The 19,952-nt window shown below is 31.1% G+C and overlaps 1 protein-coding gene across 1 annotated transcript in view; it reads left to right on the top strand.

Moving 5' to 3' along the window:
- Positions 1 to 426: 426 nt before the first annotated feature.
- Positions 427 to 19,952, top strand: part of Rapgap1 (Rap GTPase activating protein 1) — a 269,144-nt gene continuing 249,618 nt past the window's right edge. The window contains exon 1 of the mRNA XM_064217421.1: positions 427 to 716. The gene's annotated coding sequence lies outside the window, so the exon portion shown is untranslated. The remainder of the gene's footprint in view (positions 717 to 19,952) is intronic.

Genomic DNA, 19,952 nt, shown 5'->3' with positions numbered 1-19,952 from the left:
CTTATACTAGAGAATAGAGTAGAATGATACTTAGGGTATAAATATACGCGTTAAATATTTTTTACTTCATATTTAACATCCGAACGAAAAATTGCAAACGTACAAACAATATATATTTTTTTAGAAGTTAACTTTAATAAAAGAAACCTATATATGTAAATGAAAATACAATTATTCTGCCAAACCAACGGAACTACGAAGTAAAGATACTTGTAATTACTACCACTTTTCAGAGGTGAATACACTGAACATTTTCTTATATCCATAGATATATAGTTCACTGTCTATTGGTTCTTATGGTGATGTAATAAAGATCATATTGCAATAAAATATATCTATCATAATACAATACAAAGGCTACAGTACACGTCGGTGTTCACCGAAAACATTTTCCACAGTCGGTTGACGGACGAACAATTTTCATCGCCAGTTTGAATTGGACGCTCGGAGGGAGTGCTTGTCTCCGCTTTCCCTCCAACATCGCGAACGTAAACAAACGAGTCGGAATTTAAATTCGGGATTACAGTGGTAATTTGAAATTCCATTGCATGACATCGTAAGCCCTTATTAAATTTTACAGTGACATCAAAGTACATTGTGTTTTAATTATCGTACCGTGTGACATAATTGTTTTGACGGACCTCAATATTCGTGTTTGTGACACTGAGGTTTTTCTAGTGCGATTTGTGTGGGGTTAATGACTGCGATTTTTTCAGGTATGAATATCGGGTTTTCGTTATATCAGTGAGTAATGCTGTAAATTCACGATATGCGTGAACCGACATACGTTTGTTTTGATTTCACCGGAATTTTTAAACGTACTATTAATAATGTTTTATTTCCTACACGATTACGATTATTGTTTATTTATTTGATGAAATAATTACAGTTAATAATTCTATTTGCAATGTTATTTAGATCATCGGGCGTTGAAATTAATTATATTCGTGTAATTGTTTTAATGTATTTTTGGTAATAATCTTGCATCACGTAATTTACTGCCAGCAAGCCTCTTACGGCAGGATTCTGGTTTCTATATGTGTATTTTTCACAGACGATTTGGTTTATAATCAGACCAGTTTATAGTATAACCGGATTGATGTATGAATCACGGTTATAATGAGGACTTAATGTCCTATCAACATCATTATGCTATTAAATTATTTGTATGAAGTGTAAGGAAAGATTGTGACGACGATTTCATAGAGTTGTCATTAATTTATACTATTGTTAGCATGTTGTCAAACTTGGCAACTGTTTTTATTCTCAGTTCGCATCGACCGATTGGGCTGAAATATGAAATATACATGTAACTTCAGTGTCAATGATAAAGTATCGTGGTAGTTTCATGATCAGCGGTGCTCAAAATATATGAGTCGTTTTAGGGCTTGTTGTATTTGTCTTGATAAGTATTATAATTCAAGAAGGTGTCCAGGTGGAAGCCGATAGGTAGCCATCATCTACTCAGTATAACTTATTTTGCGCCGTATTTGAGATCTTTTATTCGTTTTAACGCTTGGCTTAAAATACAGCTGTGTTTTTAAAAGGTTATACGTTTATTTAAATTCGTAACATCATTACGTCATTTATTTATCAATATTTATTTTGCTCGTCTACGTTTTGTTATAATATACCTTTTTATACGAAGCCTGGAGTTTAACATACAGTCAAATACAATATAAATACTTTTATTATCCACAATGAAAAGCACATTATTGCCTAGGACAGAGTACAAAATCTAGTCTTGTCGCTAAAACAGCTTTTTGTTTCTGGGAACCGCAAGATAGAGCAAAGAATAGAACGATAGTGAAGAAACACTAAAACTATATACAACAATTGTTTTAAACAAGTATATACAAGTATATAAGTAATATTGCATACATAATGATATATAAAATAAAAGAAAAGTGTTTTTAGGATTTTTAGAAGAAGGTTTTACTTTATTGTACAACACTGCTCAAATACAGGTTGATAGCTAGACGCAGATAGGCAGAACTTCATTGGTCACATGCAGGCTTTCCTCACCGTCATGTACAGCGTGATTTATAAACAAAAATTAAGCAAGTGGTTTGAATTAATCTTCGGTAATATTAACGTGTTCTATCCACTGGGCAGTCGTGGTTCAATATATGTATGTTCTCACTCACTCACTCTCAGGGTAAATTTAAGCCCCGTTACTTTAAATCCAATATAATTTACCCTTATATAATCTTCTTGTAAGGTTCGTTACTTGAGCATAGAAGATGGGAACGTTAATATTCCTTAAAGTGCTAATGTCTATGGACGATTGCCAGTATACTTAATTAAAATTTAGAAAAAAAAAACAAGCTGAAATTTTCCCCCTATGTTCCCTTAATTTTATGCGAATACATGTCACAAAATTATAAAGAGCTTACTCTATCTCCTTCGGTTTATATAGATTTTTTATATATAAACCACCGGATGATTGTAAATAACGTTAGTTTATAATCCATGTAGCTAATTTGCTAACGAAACATGAGCGCTGCAAATTGTTACGGTATTTTGTAATTTCAGTTAAATAAAGATTACAAACTATCAAAACTTTATACGGTTCAATGTAATTTTAATATTCCTTATACAGTTTACAATACATCTAGATTTACTATAAACTAACGATCCTTACAATTTTACTATTTTTTTTTTTTTAAATAAAGCACTACGCCCTTTCGCTTCCAAGTGTGCAAAACAATAGTTTGCTTTTGGAGACTGTATTTAGCTACGGTTTATGAAAACAAATTCAATAGTTCTCTTCATTATTCTGATATAGATGTGTTGATATTTTAACCAATAGTTATTTTATTTATTCCATGATGGTTCCAGGACATTATAAAGAAAAGTATTCTGTTTTTTGACAGCTGAATTATTGATTACGTTTTGGTGTGTGTGTATAATTTCGTGTCTTGTAACAGTTTATACGTATAGGTTCACTATTGTTAACATAGATTATGTCTTATGTGTGGAATTAATTTAGAATGTCTGAAATCACGTAGGAATATATCGAAAATTGGCTTTTGCACATTTATTTAAATGGACATTTAGATAGATATTTAAGACTATGAAAAATTAATAAGGTTTACTATAATTACTTACAAAAATAAAAAAAACGTACAACGACGCGAAACCTGTGGTTGCGTAAATATTGTGTTTTAAATTGTTTCTAAATGTTTACAATTAATTATTAAGAGTATTTGATTTGATTCTGTTAATAATATAAATAAAAATGTTTTCGAACATGCTGAATTACTACCATTAGTACAGGAACAACTTCGTTGAATTGAAAAAACTTGCTATCATGGTTACATGTAAATAAAGTTCATTGAGATCCAGTAATTAGTCCCCGAGACAGGACAGAAAACATTGCGAAAGTGGTTAGTCATTCCGCTATGCGTTCGCCTCACTGCCTGTAAGTGCGGGTTCGAATTCTCCAGCCTTATCGCTAACTGGATTAGTATTTTGAAAATATTAAAAATTGACTACGATATTTTTTTTAAATACATTCAGTACTTTTGAAACATTATAAAAGATAAATTCAATATAAATCACGGTATATTCTACCGAGAAAAACGGATTACCAAACTTAATCATATACATTCAAATTTATAAAATCTTATTTGTCCCTTTATAATAAAGTTATTTAATTTACGTTTTGTATTTTAGTAAAATTTCTTTATTAATAGAACAACACACCTATCTTAAACGTAACTTCGAGATATTATATTAAGTATGTTAATATAAAGAATAGAATTTATTCAATTATTAATTATAATTATAAAAAGTTTTAAATACATATAATTGGAGCCTAATCCAGCGTATTGTTCCAATTCGTAGTAATGGATACAAATGTGAAGGATTTTTATCAAATCAAACCAAATGTATTTTATTCAAGTAAACTTCACAGTGAAGCGTTTTTGAATGCGTTTTTATCCGAAACGTGCAACCTCACGATATTTTCTCTCATCAAGCACGAGTAGCACATAGGAGTTCAGCGTCGAATTTCCGGGTTTGAACCGGCAATCTTCGATTAAGATGCACGTATTCTAACCAATCACTCTCACAAACAAGAGTGAAACTTAAAATGTTTGCATAAATTAAATGAATCGACTGACGTATCAATAGAACAATTTGTTATTACAATAATCGACTGCCGTTATATTATGGGAATATTTTTTATCTCGAGATATTCAAACGAGAGAATCGAACTTGGTATGAATGACATAACAAACGCTATATTTGTAAATATGAATTAATTATTCTTCATTGTATTTATGGCTTCAGTTTTATTATATGTGACTTGAATGGTTTAAACTCATTATATTATTGGATTATAAATTGCGATTCAATTAATTATAGTCTTCAATATACTTCATGTATTTAAATAGTTACTCATTTATAGCCTAAAAAGTATTTGATTTTATAATACTATTTGATTTTTGTAATTTTATTTAAAAAGTTAAATGTCTATTAAATATTAATTTGAGAGATTGCGGTTTCAAATCCAAGCAAGCGCCATTGAATTTTCACGTGCTGAATTTGTGTTTATAATAATTCATTTCATGGTCTGCGGTGAAGGAAAACATCGTGACGAAATCAGGATGTGTTTTTTTTTTGTCTCATCAGCATTTGTTAGCTTAGCTTAGCCCAACGGGACATTGACTGGTTGTGACTTTTGCATGTAGTGTTAATTACAGCGCTTTTTATTTTTTATTTTATTGTGTTAATTGTAACACAGTATAAAAGTAATTGTCGAATAAAGTTGAGGTTATATTAGTAGCGGAATTTCAACAAGATTTGTAGCACGCAGTGCCCGATGTTGTATTTGTTTTAATTATAGGAAGGCATGCGAGCAAATAGTACTAACCTAATAAGATAAGTCTACCTTTGGTCAAATATAATGGCACTACAGAAGGTACCAATGTTAATGGTAAGGTAGCAATGTTTTTAGATGCATCTAAACTTCGTCAATCGGACTGTAAGTGACCTGCTGTCATTGCTGAGGCAAACGATTAATTATTTGATATAAGACAAATACGAATCATTCAAAAGCGACTAGCTACAACTATTGATATATCAAAATAACGGATCGACTTCGTATAGAAGGCGCTTAAACGTCAATGTCCCTTGCAATTGTAATAACACTGGTTTAATTACTTTTTAAGCTGGAACAGAGTAATATAAAGTATTGATGTGTGTTACTAACACAAGCCTACAAGCATACAAGATAGTGTCTTCTTATAAAAGTATTTAGCTCTTAATCCGATGAAACAAATAGTTTGACGTGTAATGGACAGAGGAATTTTTTGATTAACAACATTTTCGTAAATTGTGTTTTTTTTTGACCTTGAATATATATTTTTTAAGACAAAAGTTTTGTTATTATTGTAATTACAATTCAAGATCATAATTCCAAACACTGGCGGAGTAAACATAAACAACTTTGATATTTGAGAGGTTGAATATTCTAGGAATTATATTGTATTTGTTATGGATTCGTGAAAATGGGATGATGTTATTGAATTATGGCGAAGTTGTAATCGGAACTTTGGAATATATAGTTGGATAGTTAATTCGAATAAAATTTTATTTTATACAGAACAAATGGAACATTTCAGTAATATTTAAGATAGAGGTTTGTTTATCTTCACTCCTTTTTCGATTGGAATATACTATAATAGTTTCAGGCCCATAAATAAATATGATATTTGGATGAATCAATGAATATTTAGAAGTATTATATAATATTACCATAATCTATTCGCTCGGTCTCATAATCCGATGGGTCGGTAAATCTAACACGACCAGAAAGAGTTCACGCGCAGGACCTTAAGGTGCTTCTCAAGGCACGGAATGTACGCAGTTTTAACTGCCAGACTCTGGACTGTTATTAAGAATGTTTGATTTGAAACGCAATACCTTTTTATCGGCCCGACCTAGGGCTTGGCAAGGACCTCAGAATTTCCGGCCTTATGACTGACTGCTAAACCAACGAGGCAGTCTTATAGTTCTAACAGTACCAGTGTCTAGGTGAAGGTGACTATTAATTGAATGATCAATTCGATCGTCTTTTTTATTTAATAAGACAAGATAAATATAAATATAAAATTTGAATTTCTTGCTTGGTTATTCTTGGTAGAATTATGAAGCAATGGTAGCTTCAGATTAAATAATTTAACCCTGTAATACTTTACAATATACCTACCTATTCGAATAAAGTCTATTTCCATTTCGATTAAGAACAATATCAAAATATGATAACGATTTAAACACTATTTGTTCAAATTTGTACCATTGATAATGTTATTCGATTTAATTTATCTTATGATGAAATAAATCTTGTTTAATAATACATTTAGTCTTCGCTAGGAAAAATATTTTAAGCCCAAAATGTATAAAGGGTCACGAAGGCCAGACAACACGATGAAATTATACGAAAAGGTACTATTTTACGTTTTGGAGATTATTTAAAATACGATACGTGTACGTATGTACATGTGGAGTCTTAGCATTTATTAACATTAATTTAATAAATTATAATGTTTGTGTTTTTTCTTATAATTAGTATATTGTTATACAAATATAAACAAAGATGTATTATATAGCATTTTCATTGTATTGTTATGGTAAACCGAGTTTGACCAGTGGTTGAAATAAGTAAATCTTCACTAATGGTTGCGAGTTCGTGCGTGATGGAATAAGTTCTTTCCAAAGGGAAACCTGCACGTATCAAAATTTAGATCTGACAGATTTGTTTCCAAACTGGATTAGAAAAGCATCGTGAAATGAGCAAATATCCTTCTCAAAACATTAAGAGGTTTTTGCCTAACAATGGGAAAATTACTTTTCTAAAACTTTCAATAACCTCTTAAATCCATAATCGATACTTTTACTAAAAAATGTTTATATGGGAATCAATTGAAACAATTTATATTCACATATCAATTTCATTGTAGAAAATATTGAACTATTCATTAAGAACGGTGATCGAATTAAATATTACGTAGTTTTATTCAACTATGTTTGACAATATCGAAGTCATCGATCCGTGAAGTTTGTTTCCAAGGCGTAATAAATCATTTTCAGAATAAGAATCTTTAGTGGTTTGCTTCATAGCGTATTCGAAAATCTGTAGTGCATTCACAGTACGCTGGAAAGGAAATCTTTCATACGAGTCTGCGAACGGAATCGAATAGTCACGTGCAGATGCCATGGACCAAATCACAGGAAATACGACGAAATTTACGAAAATTTTGTAAACCAAAAGATATATTTTATTTGAAAAATTAATGTTTTATAATACAAATATGCTTAGTATATTGCATAGATATTATAAGTACTAATTTTTTGTATACGATTTTATTTAAAATATTTGTGATAATTAATGTTTTGAATTTTTTTGAGTTTTTTTATGTAAATAACTTGGTAGTGATTTTTGGGTTCTTGGTAGGGTTTTGTGCAAGAGTGTAAGATATTTTATTTAAGATATATTGAAATACTGTTTAATGTTTTCAGACTATTATGATTACAAGGATATAATAATACTGCGCTTCGTTTAAATAAAAGGTAAAACAGTTTATTTAGCCCACACTACTAGACTACACGGCTATGGCTAAAAAGGGACTAAGAAAATATAAAAAAATAACATTTTTAATTTATTTTTATAGTCAAATTAATAATACTATTTAATTCAAAATGATAATAATTTATTGTTATACTTTTGTTATAATATAACATTTAGCTTTAATATTTAGTAATATGATGTCAACAAATAAATTAGTACCTAGTGTCTCTTAAATAGACCTTTTGTAAAAGGTATTTATTATTCAGTATTTATAACGGCTTGCGACTCAATATAATATTTATCTAAACTGTTATAAATATGAAGTATATTATTAAAATTGGTTTGATATCTGTGTCATCCTTATTCCTAGAATCTATATGAAATTCTACAATTTCGAAGCCTTTCAAAGTAGCACTTAAGATCATATTTATAATGTATAACAAAATCAAAATAAATACAGAATACAAATGGGTACTTATATAAAGCAATACGCTTTGTGGGACATCCTTAGATAATCCTTAAAAGCATCAATTTGTTTTAATGATTCGAGATGGAATCCGCACCGTGAACGTCACATAAATGTATTATTTAAATCTTCGTAAGAAATCAGATTCAGTCTTAATAATAGCATTTCTTATATTTACCTGCACACTTCGCTGTTGGTCTAGTGGTCCAGGTCCATGGTTCAAATCCAGAATCCTCTGAAAAGAAGCAAGACAAAATATAAATGGCGCACTTTAGCGGAGATGGTCCAGTGGTTAGAATTCGTGCATCTTAACCGATGATTGTGGGTTCAAACCCAGGCAAGCACCACTGAATTTTCATGTGCTTAATTTGTGTTTATAATTCATCTCGTACTCAGCGGTGAAGAAAAACATCGTGTGAAAACCTGCATGTGTGTTTTAAAGATATTCTGCCACATGTATATCCACCAACCCGCATTGGAGCAGCTTGGTGGAATATGCTCCTAACTTCTTCTCAAAGGGAGAGAAGACCTTAGCCCAGCAGTGGGAAATTTACAGGCTGTTAATATTGTGTATATATTTAACATTAGTAAGCTGGGTGTTGAATGCGTACATTATAAAGGACTCTTATTTACTATTATTAATATAAATTATGCTGTAAACATTAAAATCGACGCAATACTTCGGATTTCAATCACGTAATAAGAAATTACCCGTAAAATGTCTCATTGGTAACAAAGGCGTCTCTTCCTGTTACGAGAACGGTATGGGGTTTAATCCACCACGCTACTCAACTGTGGATTACCGGGTTGACGTCCTAGAATTTATTCCAATTCAGGCAGGGTTCCTCGCGAAGGTTTGTCGCCGATAAATATTATTTATAATCTTTCCTTCAATTAATTAATCTTATAAGACTTACTTGTTTCCTTTATTCCGACTTAGTTTATGTTTTGTGAGTATAGATGTGTGTGTGTGTTTGAGGGAGTGTGTGTGAGCGTGTAAATCAAAATATAATTATTCTATCTATCGACTCATTATGACTTTTTTAACACTTTGTTGTATTAGCAAATATTTTGTTTATATAAACTTATATGTTCGAGTGAGAATAGTAATATTTGTTTCTAATTAGATAATTGTGCCCAAAAGAGGACGAACAGATTCATAAGACACGAGATGAAGAAGACTGAATATTAGTACTGTTCTAGCTAATCAAATGGCGTTGGAGATCACAAATTAAATTCTTCAATATTTTGTTCTTAATTTTTAATTGAGGAATATAGTAAATATATGTACCTATATACATTTTACTTAGTATCAGTGTAATATTAGGATACGCAAAGTAAATGCCCATGAATATAATAATATTTCAAATCGATTTCTTCGACCTACTTTCACAATATTTACTCCTGAAAAGATCGAATACAGAAATATGTACGCTTTTATGAAGGATAGCTCAGAAAAAATACCTTCCCAGCTTTACTGAAAATTGAACCGTTCGAATGAATGGTCTCAGATAACGAGCAGTTTCGATATAAAGGAATTTATTTCTTTTATTTGTCTAGGTGTCTTAAATGTATGAAGCCTTTTAAATTCACGCGTTTCAGATTTTATTTTAAAAAAAAAAGAAAAACGTCATTAAAACTCCTCGAATATTTTTTTTCTGCCGAACGCCAAAAAAAAAAAACAAATTTTATAAATAGCATGCGGTGAAACTTAAGATTTATCTATTAAGATACTGAATGTTTTTTTCATCCATAATCAATGCTCCAGTTTTAAGATATTTTGAAAATAGTAAGCGCTATTTAGGCGTTCCGCAAGGACTGTCCTCTTAAGTTTAACAAAATTTTTTTTTACCTCGTCTTAAAATTTCATTGAATACGCTCCCAGAAATCGCTGTTACTTAAATAATATCTTGTAACTTATTTTTTGTTTTAATCTTTGACGAAATAAATGAGTTTTTTTCAATAAGAGTATTCAGATTTATTATAATGTGTGAGGCGTCCGTATTATTATTTAGCTGCATATATTTTTAAATCCATTAATTAAAAAAAAAAATTAGGCACTGAAACTTAAGTCTGTGTCTAACATTTGTTACGGTCAAAGTTGGGACAAAGAGATAGTTTTATATGGTTTTACTTCTTATTGTAAATTTTAAGTTTTAAGCCGTTCGAAATTTAATTAACTGGACTTCTCTCTTAGTTTAGCCATTTCATTGATCTTTTCCTTGATCTCTCGTGGATTAACAAAGGCAATTCTAAGACGTTGGCTACGAACTATCCGAAGGGAAAATCAACCGAGATTATGATACAATCTCGAAATTTCTGTATGAAATAAGAGGTCTTAAATTTACATCACGGCATCCGAATCTGGACGTTCACGAAATCCTCTGATTTGTAACCGGATTATTGAAGACCTAGTTATATATTCATTGATGGAATATTTTACGGCTTTTATGCAAAATGTTGTATACAAAAACACTCTTGTATTTTTTCTGACTTTACCTTAGTTTTTTTGTTAAGAGCTTACTGAATTTTTTTCAAATATGACGTCACAAAATACACGCAGTACTAATAAGACCAACTCCTATTTACCCTACTATTAAATAGTTGGGGATTCCCAAAGGAACTGGATAGAATAATTGTACCACGCCGTACCCTTGTGCAGGCAATTTTGTCTGCGGTTACCCCTAGGTTTTGCCCCAATTTAGTACAAAAGCCTGTCCGTCAAGTATTCCCAAAATACCGAATGCTTTTGCTTTTGCTGAAACTTTGGTTAGAATTCATGAATGTAATTTATACGATGTTATAGTGATATAAATACAGGTAAATACAAAACAAAGGTTATTTATATGAATCTTATAAAATTTCGATATTCAAAGTTAATTCGAAGACTTGAGTTTAGAGAACGTGCGAACGAATGTTTAAAGGTAACTTTGTCTTTTTTAATGTTCAATATTATAAATGTAAAGAAAACATTCAAAGAATGTGAAGTAGAAGTGGTGCTCGAATCATCAGGTAACATAAACCTTAAATGTAAGTAATGATATTTATTAGAAATAGTAATATTAAAAATAACAATTACATTTGGTAAAATGTCAAAACTATAAAAGCGAACTAGAAACTGTTTTTTAGTTAGTGATAAGCCATCTTATTGCTTCTACTGGTGTCAGTAGGGTTGATTTTTCGTCCAGGGAATCGGAATTACGATTCATCGGGGAGATGCTGTTCAGGATTGTTGCTGCGATTTCGCGTTCACAATTTGTATACTATTTACGTCACAATGGACTTAAAATTACAATATAAATAATTCATATTATATGAACCAGTTTAATATCGTAAATTTTTCAAAATCGCAAGATGTCCGTGATATACGCTTTTCAAATGATATTGAAATTTATTGCTTTAAAAAAACGGATGAGAGTACGAAGCGTATATTACCAGACTGGTAATTGGTCTACAAAATTCTAAGCCTAGTCTAAATCTATTCTAGTCCAATACACTCATCTGTCACCATCACTGGAGCGGTTGATGCTGCATCTTCAACTACCAAGGAAGAAGTACTCCAAAAATATAATGTAGTGCCATAAACTAATTTTGAAATTTTTAACGCACCCTCAACTCTCTTACAGATATAGATACGAGTTTCAAAACAGGCTACAGAAATTTAATAAAGTTGGTATAAACAGGCTTTAATAAGGAAATGATTAAATCTAGATATATATTATTCAGAAATTAAAGTCGATTTACCGGATTTTATAATATTAATTCGTAGCTTAACGAGTTTTTTTTTTATAACCTTTAAATTTGGATAGAATAGTTTTGATATTCGTTATGACCTTTTTACATATATATGTATACTAATACATAAATATTGTTCGTTTGCTATTACAAATCTCATATGCAATTACCTTTATTGAAATATATTCAACTCAAAAAACAAAAGCAACGTATAATCACTAAAAATAGTATCGATTGATCAAAAATATTTTGTTATAATAAGTCGATTTTCTCTAAAAATCGTATTAATTAATAAATTCAAATAGACGAGGTTATTTGCTTAATTTAGTGGTGATGAGAAAGGAATGCTTAATTTTTACAAGGACCGAGTTGTAATTAAAAACGCATCAGATCAAAATAAGGAAACGTTGGAAATGTTTTATGCCTTCTGTTTCTTCAATTAAACAGAATATGTTTTTGACACGGTGTTACCGTTGTTGTGACTGATTATAGTTTAAAAGTTACTTTCTAAAATTTTAAACTTTTTATGAACATTTGCACATTATACACTACGCAAATATGTTTTAAATCTCTATTTCGAAATCAGACTGCAAACCTAAATCTGTCTGTCTGTTTGTTACTTCATCATACATGTAGAATTCTGAATAAGAAATATGCGTATACATTACAGGAATAATGAGAAAAAACGCAACTAAGAGAACTTATAATAGATTTGCTATCCTTTTTTAACCCTACAAATAAGAAAGAGAGAAATATATATAGTAGCAGAAAAATTGATAATATAGAACAGGGACTTGAACCTAATAATAATCACGAAGCCTTCTCGTTAAAATGATTTCATCGCTAATAATCGCATAAATGTAAGGCCTAGCTTTGATGTAAAATTTATAACAGTGATTAGAATATTAATGCTTGTTATTATGCACATATAAAATGTTACGATCTTTATTTTAATATTAAATTAGAATTGCGCGAATGATAATGAATTTAACATACACTTCTTAAGTTACCAGGAAATGGATTTAAAACTCAAAATAATAATTAATTACTAAATATTAGGTCCTTTAGCGTTTTTTCGTAATGACCACTTTGATATGAAATATCTCCTCTTTGGTTAAGAATTCTAAATTCAAATTTAGAAAAATCTTTTTGTTGATACATTTTAGTTTTGAAAACAGTCATTCATTTGGTTTTTACTCATATTTTTTTTTCGTTGGCGTCGCTTTTTACCGCACAATAGAAGACATGAAATATCGGTTTATCAAAGAGTCAATATCTACCCCCGTGGTTTTTTTAGTAAAGGGATCAATTAACTACCTATGAGATGGCAAAAGTGCATAGATAACAACGGTGCATACTGTGAAAAAAAGAGATTTTATATTCCTCCCGTGCAAAACGCCAATTTCATATATGCGGACCTAATTTTACTAGAAATTCAATATGAAATTCACGCTTCACGACAATAGTCTAAAATAAAGCGGGTAAAACTGCGAAGCGAAGATACTTATATAATTTTACTTGGTGATAGGGATCTGTGCAAGCCTGTCTGCCTGGCTGTCAAGCATGTCTGGATAAGTACCACCGACTCATCATATAATCTACTGCCACGCACCAATATTTAGGATTCTTGTGTTCCGGTGAAGTATGAGTGCGCCAGCGTAACTATAGGCATAAAGGACATAACATATAAGCTCCCAAGGTTGGTGACACATTGCGATGTAAGGAATCGTTAAAATTTCTTACGGCGCCAATGTTTATGGGCAGTGCTTAGTGGTAACCAATAACCATCATGTGGCCCATCTACCTGTCCGCTTACCTATGCTATAAATAAAATAAAACTTCTGTCCGGGTGAAATAAGAATTATATTTACTCCCTAATCGCAGCGACTTCTTCGGAATTCTACCATCAAGGGTACAAACTCATAAACGCATAAAAAAAATATCGAAATTGGTTCACATAATATGTAGAAGGATTTCAATTACAAAAATTTTACATATTTTTTTTGTTTTTATATAAAAATTGTTTAAAAAAATATATTATACCTACGTACCTATACTAAAACCTTTTCCAAAACGCTCTACATTTTTATGTATAGGTATTTGGTAGTTTTTTTCAATTAGCATTTCACAAAAAAACATCTCCTCATTTATGTATCCGATATAAATAAATAAATATATCTTACGTAGTAAGCGGCTCTCCCTTGAAATTGGCAGAAATCATTCAGTAGGACATCATCAAATAATAGGCACAGATTTGGCAAAAAAATATAAAGCGAAATACTTTTTTTGGTTGAAAACAGTTCTGTTAGCGAACAGAGATTTTCTATGGTTAATGTATTAGAGGAGGCTATAAACTGTATAATTATAACGATTCTCAGGAGCTGAGTCACTATAAACGTCAAACAGTATGAAATAGGCGCGTAAAAATCAAATTTAAATCGTCTGCGAAAGGGGTAAATAAAACTTATCTTCAAATCTAATTTATAACAAAAGATTATATGATTTCGAATGGTTATTTTATAAATGAAAAAGTTAACGCACAATTAAAAACTACTGAATTTCACACAACCCTTTTAAAATATTATGATATCGTTTGAATAAATAAATAAATCCATTATTTTGTAAATTAAACACTTAGGACGTTTTTATTAACCTCAAATGTACCGACAGTATTGTCAATGATTTCAATTCTAGACCACGCTTCAGAAATGTCCCTTGAAGCATGTTTAAACATTCATTAAACTTACTAATGACCTATAGAAGGGCGTAAAACCCGAAGCACTCCCGTGAGTCCTATTACACTAGACATACCGTTCATTATTTCTTGATAATTTTGCAACCGAGACGTGTCCGGTAAATTTGAAGTTAACGTTTGGATTCGTGTAGCAATTGATTGTAAATCAATGTTCATTGTTATCTAAATCAATACGACCGATAAATTATTCACGTGAATTTACATCGATTTGATTTAATTAGAGGTTATACTTTCGGAAGTGTATGATATGCAGATGTGTTATAATAAGGGGTTGAATGCACAACCTTTGAAGGTCAAGAAGTCCAAACTTGTGTCACAAAATAGAATGTATTGTAATGCAATTATTTTTTAAGTCGCTGTGCGTAGTGCGTTTCGAATTCTAAGAATTAAATTAGTCTGTGTTTGGGTTTATTTGAGTTTGTGTGAGTTCACGTGTGTGTAGGCGTACGAGCGTGCATGATTGTTTTTGGAATGAGGTGTTTTTTACACGACTTACAGTGGAGTGATCTCGCAGAAATTGTCATGTTAGGAAAAAGCGTTATACCCCGAGGCGACCTTTCCTCTCTTCCTCTTTATCTCTCTCCCTGTCTTTTATATATAGTTTATATAACATAATTTTCAAATGTTGCTTTTTTATTACATTGTATCTGTTCTTTAATACATAATATATACCGATAACGACTTTGTTCAAACCGGGTGTCCCACGACACAAAACGTTTTTTTTTTAATTTTATGAACATAAGTTGCGTCGAATTTTAATTCAACACTTAAATAACATTTATAAATCTAAATCACATAAAGTATATTTGATATCGAATACTATAACAAAAGACATAAAATTAGCTTTAGCTTTATCATAAAATTAATAAAAATAAAACTCAATACTGTCTAGAAAATCTGATTTTTATTTTATTTATTAGATAAATAAGTAGGTACCTCGTATCAAATGTACCTACTACTTTTTATTGTATGTGTATTTTTGTACAATGATATAAATTAATATTTTAAACACAAAACTTAGATATATCTTTTATAACGATAATATTAAATTGCAATTCAATGTTATTGTGCTTCGATTTTTAAAATGTACATGTTTTTAAATTATATTCGGTACTAGTATATTAAATAAATAAGAGCAAAATACATTATATTTCTTATAAAATATTCTGGAATGTATGATAAACAGTTAACATAATTGAAAAGGCCATTGACTTAGTCCGGTAATGTAAATATTCTAAACCTATTTGCATGAAATCTTAGTTAGCGAGTAAATAAAACATTAAATACGTACAAGAAAATCATTCACGATTTGATGCGCCATAAATCTGAAATTGAATGGCCTATAATAAACGCCGTTTGGTTAGTTTAACGAAGTTTGACAAACGTTGGACACCAACATTGACAAGAACATTGACGCTGGCAGTTGGCACTTCCTTGGTCGTGTTCGCCACAGGCCAATCCATTTTGGTTCTTATCTAAACTGATGAAAGATTGTACGTGCTATATAGATTGGTGATGATTTATCTTGCTACTATTATTATTAAGTTTGTTTGTTTATTCTGATTTCAAGCCAGCGTCTCGTCTGATCTTAAATATTAGCTCGTGGAAATTTTGGGAAGTTTTTGGTGCAAGAATACAAATATTGGTTTTATCTTATTCAGATTGAATACACATTTAATGAACACGATAACTAATTTACTATTAAAATATAGTCATAATCAAACTGAGACTGTCAATAAACTATTTCTTTAATTAACAACATCGGAGTCTGGAGTGAGCATTGATGGAAATGTTTAATCCGCACTTTCTTTATCTTAAACCGTCAATACGTATCTTGTTTTGCAGTTGTGTGTGCTAACTAAGGATTAATTACAATCAAGAATAACCATCCGTTAAATGATACGTTTAGGAAATAATTCATATTGTTAAATTTTTCAAGTATCAAAAAATTAACAACTCTAATTGACCCAGCTGGATTAACTCCTTTTCCTCGGTAACATATGTGATAGAATTTAATTAAACTCGAATCTGATATTAATATTATAATTACTGTTATAGTTGAATTACTTTCCATTAATTACTAGGATGGTAAACGTACAAGAGGAAACAATAATTACTTATATTAATTAATGTTTATAAAAAATATTTATACATCGGCAGTTTCTATTACAAAATTTACATAATTATTAGTCACTAGGAATAACGTTTTATATCTTGTACTAAGTCGAGTACCAAGTCTATTAAAAAACGGACATTATTCATTCATAAGAAACTATAAGATCGCTTTATTTACTATTATGTGCCTTGTGGAAAATACAGCATCGCATTATGGAGAAGCAGTGTTAACTCACCTTTATATTTTTACTTACGCTTGTGTGTTTTAAGCTGAATCATATTAATCCTTTGCCTTCTTTGTATGCTCTATCACCGCAAAGCGGGAACTGGCCTGTCAAAGTCATTTGCGTGTGTTACTCGCCGCCTAGTTGTTTGTGTTTTTTAATTTTAATAGTTTTTAATCGAAATTAAAATGAATGAAAACGAGAGTTTCGTTCCAAATGATAATGAAAATAATCCGAATGTAATAATTTCGAACAAGACGGTTCGGGCTCGGATTCGTCGCCAGGGTCTTCAGTAACGGAGAGTGAGAGATCGTCTTTTAAAAGGAGAGTTTCAAAAGAAGACCCACGCTTATAAGCTTTTAAGATTTTTATCGAACATTTATATACAAAGTCTCGGCGACTTGCAAAATAATCATCCTATTAGTTCACAGAGTATATGTAATCAGATTGCAAATGAATCATTTTTAGTTCTTCCACAAGAAAAAGAGACAGTTCTTAATTTAGGCCAGGTAGCAATTGATATACCCCGAGAACCCCCTCTAGGTGTTGGAGGTCCGCATAGGCGGGCCGACCGTCAGGGCGTCACGGTAGCATGCGCAAGCGATTCCGTGGCGTCCGCCGAAAGATGGAGAGGGTACCGCTGGTTTTTTAGTGGGTAAACCCGGCGTACCTGGGCGCACTCGGCGTCCAGGGCTTCGGGGAGTCACCCCCCCCCCCTTCCATCACGCGGGGGAAGCGCGTAATGCGATTTTACAGCGAGAAAAAAAATAATAATAAAACCAGCGCTTCCGGAAAGGGTTGACAAGATAAAGTTACTTCAAAATTTTGGCTTACCTACCTGGCGTAATGTTAAATACTCTAAAACATTACAATCATTTGCTGCCACACCAGGCTTTATTGACTTAGTAATAAATGACGAATTGTGCCACCTCTAGGTCTAGGAAGGCTGGAGACTTCTACCTAATAAAGAAATTAATTTATGTCCAGTTCGTTGGATTCGTCTTTTGATTCAAGCATCTGAAAGTAGGCGGACAGAAGATATAAAGCATCTGTTCATAACAATAAGAGGTATACCAAAGCCAGCTTCTAAGACTTTAATAGGAGGATGGGTGCAGTCTGTACTGAAGGATGCAGGAATTGATGCCTCACCTGGTTCATGTCGATCAGCAGTAGCTTCTTTGGCTTGGCTAGAGAATAGGCCTGTAGAGGAAATTTTAGAAAGAGGTAATTGGAGAGACTTATACACAGGAACGCGAATATGATTATAATTTATTTGATAATTTTAAAACTATTTCATGTGATGACTTCATTGTGATTATTTTGATCTCAAGTAGATTTATTAGGGTTTATATAATTAAAATTTAGATTCTGTTAAAAAAGAATTTTAGATTAAGTTAAATTTTATAGTTTATGTTTTTTATTTTTAATTGATGCAGATAATTTATTATGTTGTTGTTTTTTTTTTGTAATAATAGATAAAGACTATTCTGTTTTTAATTAATTATTATTATTTTTTCTTTTGTTTTTGTTTGAGTTAAATTTCTACAATTGCATTGAATAGAAATTGACTAAATTAGGTATATTCCTAATAATGTAGAAATAAGATAGAGTCAGATGTTTGAATTTTATTTGCAGGAGGATAGCAAATAATAATTTATAAAAGTTATTTATTTTATGTAATAAAGATACTAAGACTGCTTCTAGGTTTTATTAGTATTTACTCTTATGTTCGAGACATGTAACTTTTAACACATTAATTATTCTGCTTAACTCAACATTGCGTGTGTTTGTTTGTTACCAGCAGATACCAAACACGTCGTCTTCATAATGCGATGCTGTGTTTTCCACAAGGCACATAATATAAACGTTTTACATAACAATAAAACGGTTATTATGTGCTAAAAGAAACACACAGCATCGCAGAAAGGTTCTTCCTGGTGAATACTCCAATGACTTTGACAGACCGGTTCCCGCCTTGCGGTGACAAAGCATACAATTAAGGCAAAGGATTAATATGATTCAGCTTAAAACACACAAGCGTAAGTAAAAATATAAAGGTGAGTTAACACTGCTTCTTCATAATGCGATGCTGTGTTTTCTTTCGGCACATAATAACCGTTTTATTGTTATGTAAAACGTTTATATAATCCTAATTTAAACATATTACAAATTAAAAAAAAAAATTAACTCTTCCTTGGTCTATTGTAGACGATATTAAAATTCATGGAATAGTTACAGATTATCAAAAATACTATTGGCATATGTTTATAATGTCAACGACAATATTATTGGTCTCAGAAGAAAAAAAAAAGTATAAAATTGAGCGGTTACAATTTTCTAGTGGGCTACTAATATTTCATTCGAGTCGAAGCAATTTCCGTCGTCACTATTTATATCTGTGTCTTAATCTAATCACGAGACAAATTAATAATTTATTATATTTCAATAAATTTTGATCTTTTCTACAAATTAAATCGCTAATCAATATGCAATTACTTTAAGGTTGTTGTCAATTATAAATTAATAGTTTTTATAATAAAAAATATTAATTTGATATAATTAATTATTTTAAATATATAAAATGAAATCATCTTTTGTTGATCGCGAGTTTTAACCTCGTATCCGCTTGGTCTAGTTGCAAGCTAACAAGCTCTAAAGTTACCTAATAATCAGACAATTGATATCATCTATTCAGCTGGCGAGTAGCTTGCGTGATAGGATCGTAATCTTGTATACGTAGTGGGTGTACAGAGTAATGGCTATTAGCCGCTTGTCAAACAAGTCGATCAAATACAAAGATAGATATTGAAATGCATGCGATTCTAAAACTAATTGAATATTGTTTACCAGTTATTTGCTATTCGCAGTCATTACAAGATTATTACAGACAAATATTTGAAAAAAAAAGTAATGCTAATTCTATGCAAATTTCTAAATTCTGCTATTTTTTATTAGAGATGAAACGGATAGCAGTTTGGCCGGATACCAGATATTCGGCCGACCATGTGGCCGGATAGCCGGGTATCCGGCCGCCGGATATTCGGTGAAACTTAGCCGATCGCAATTGCGACCCTTATTCTT

Source organism: Vanessa tameamea, chromosome 17 (assembly GCF_037043105.1).
Source record: "Vanessa tameamea isolate UH-Manoa-2023 chromosome 17, ilVanTame1 primary haplotype, whole genome shotgun sequence".
Lineage (NCBI taxonomy): Eukaryota > Metazoa > Arthropoda > Insecta > Lepidoptera > Nymphalidae > Vanessa > Vanessa tameamea.
Note: the sequence above shows the minus strand (reverse complement) of the source record. Positions and strands in the feature narration are given on the sequence as shown.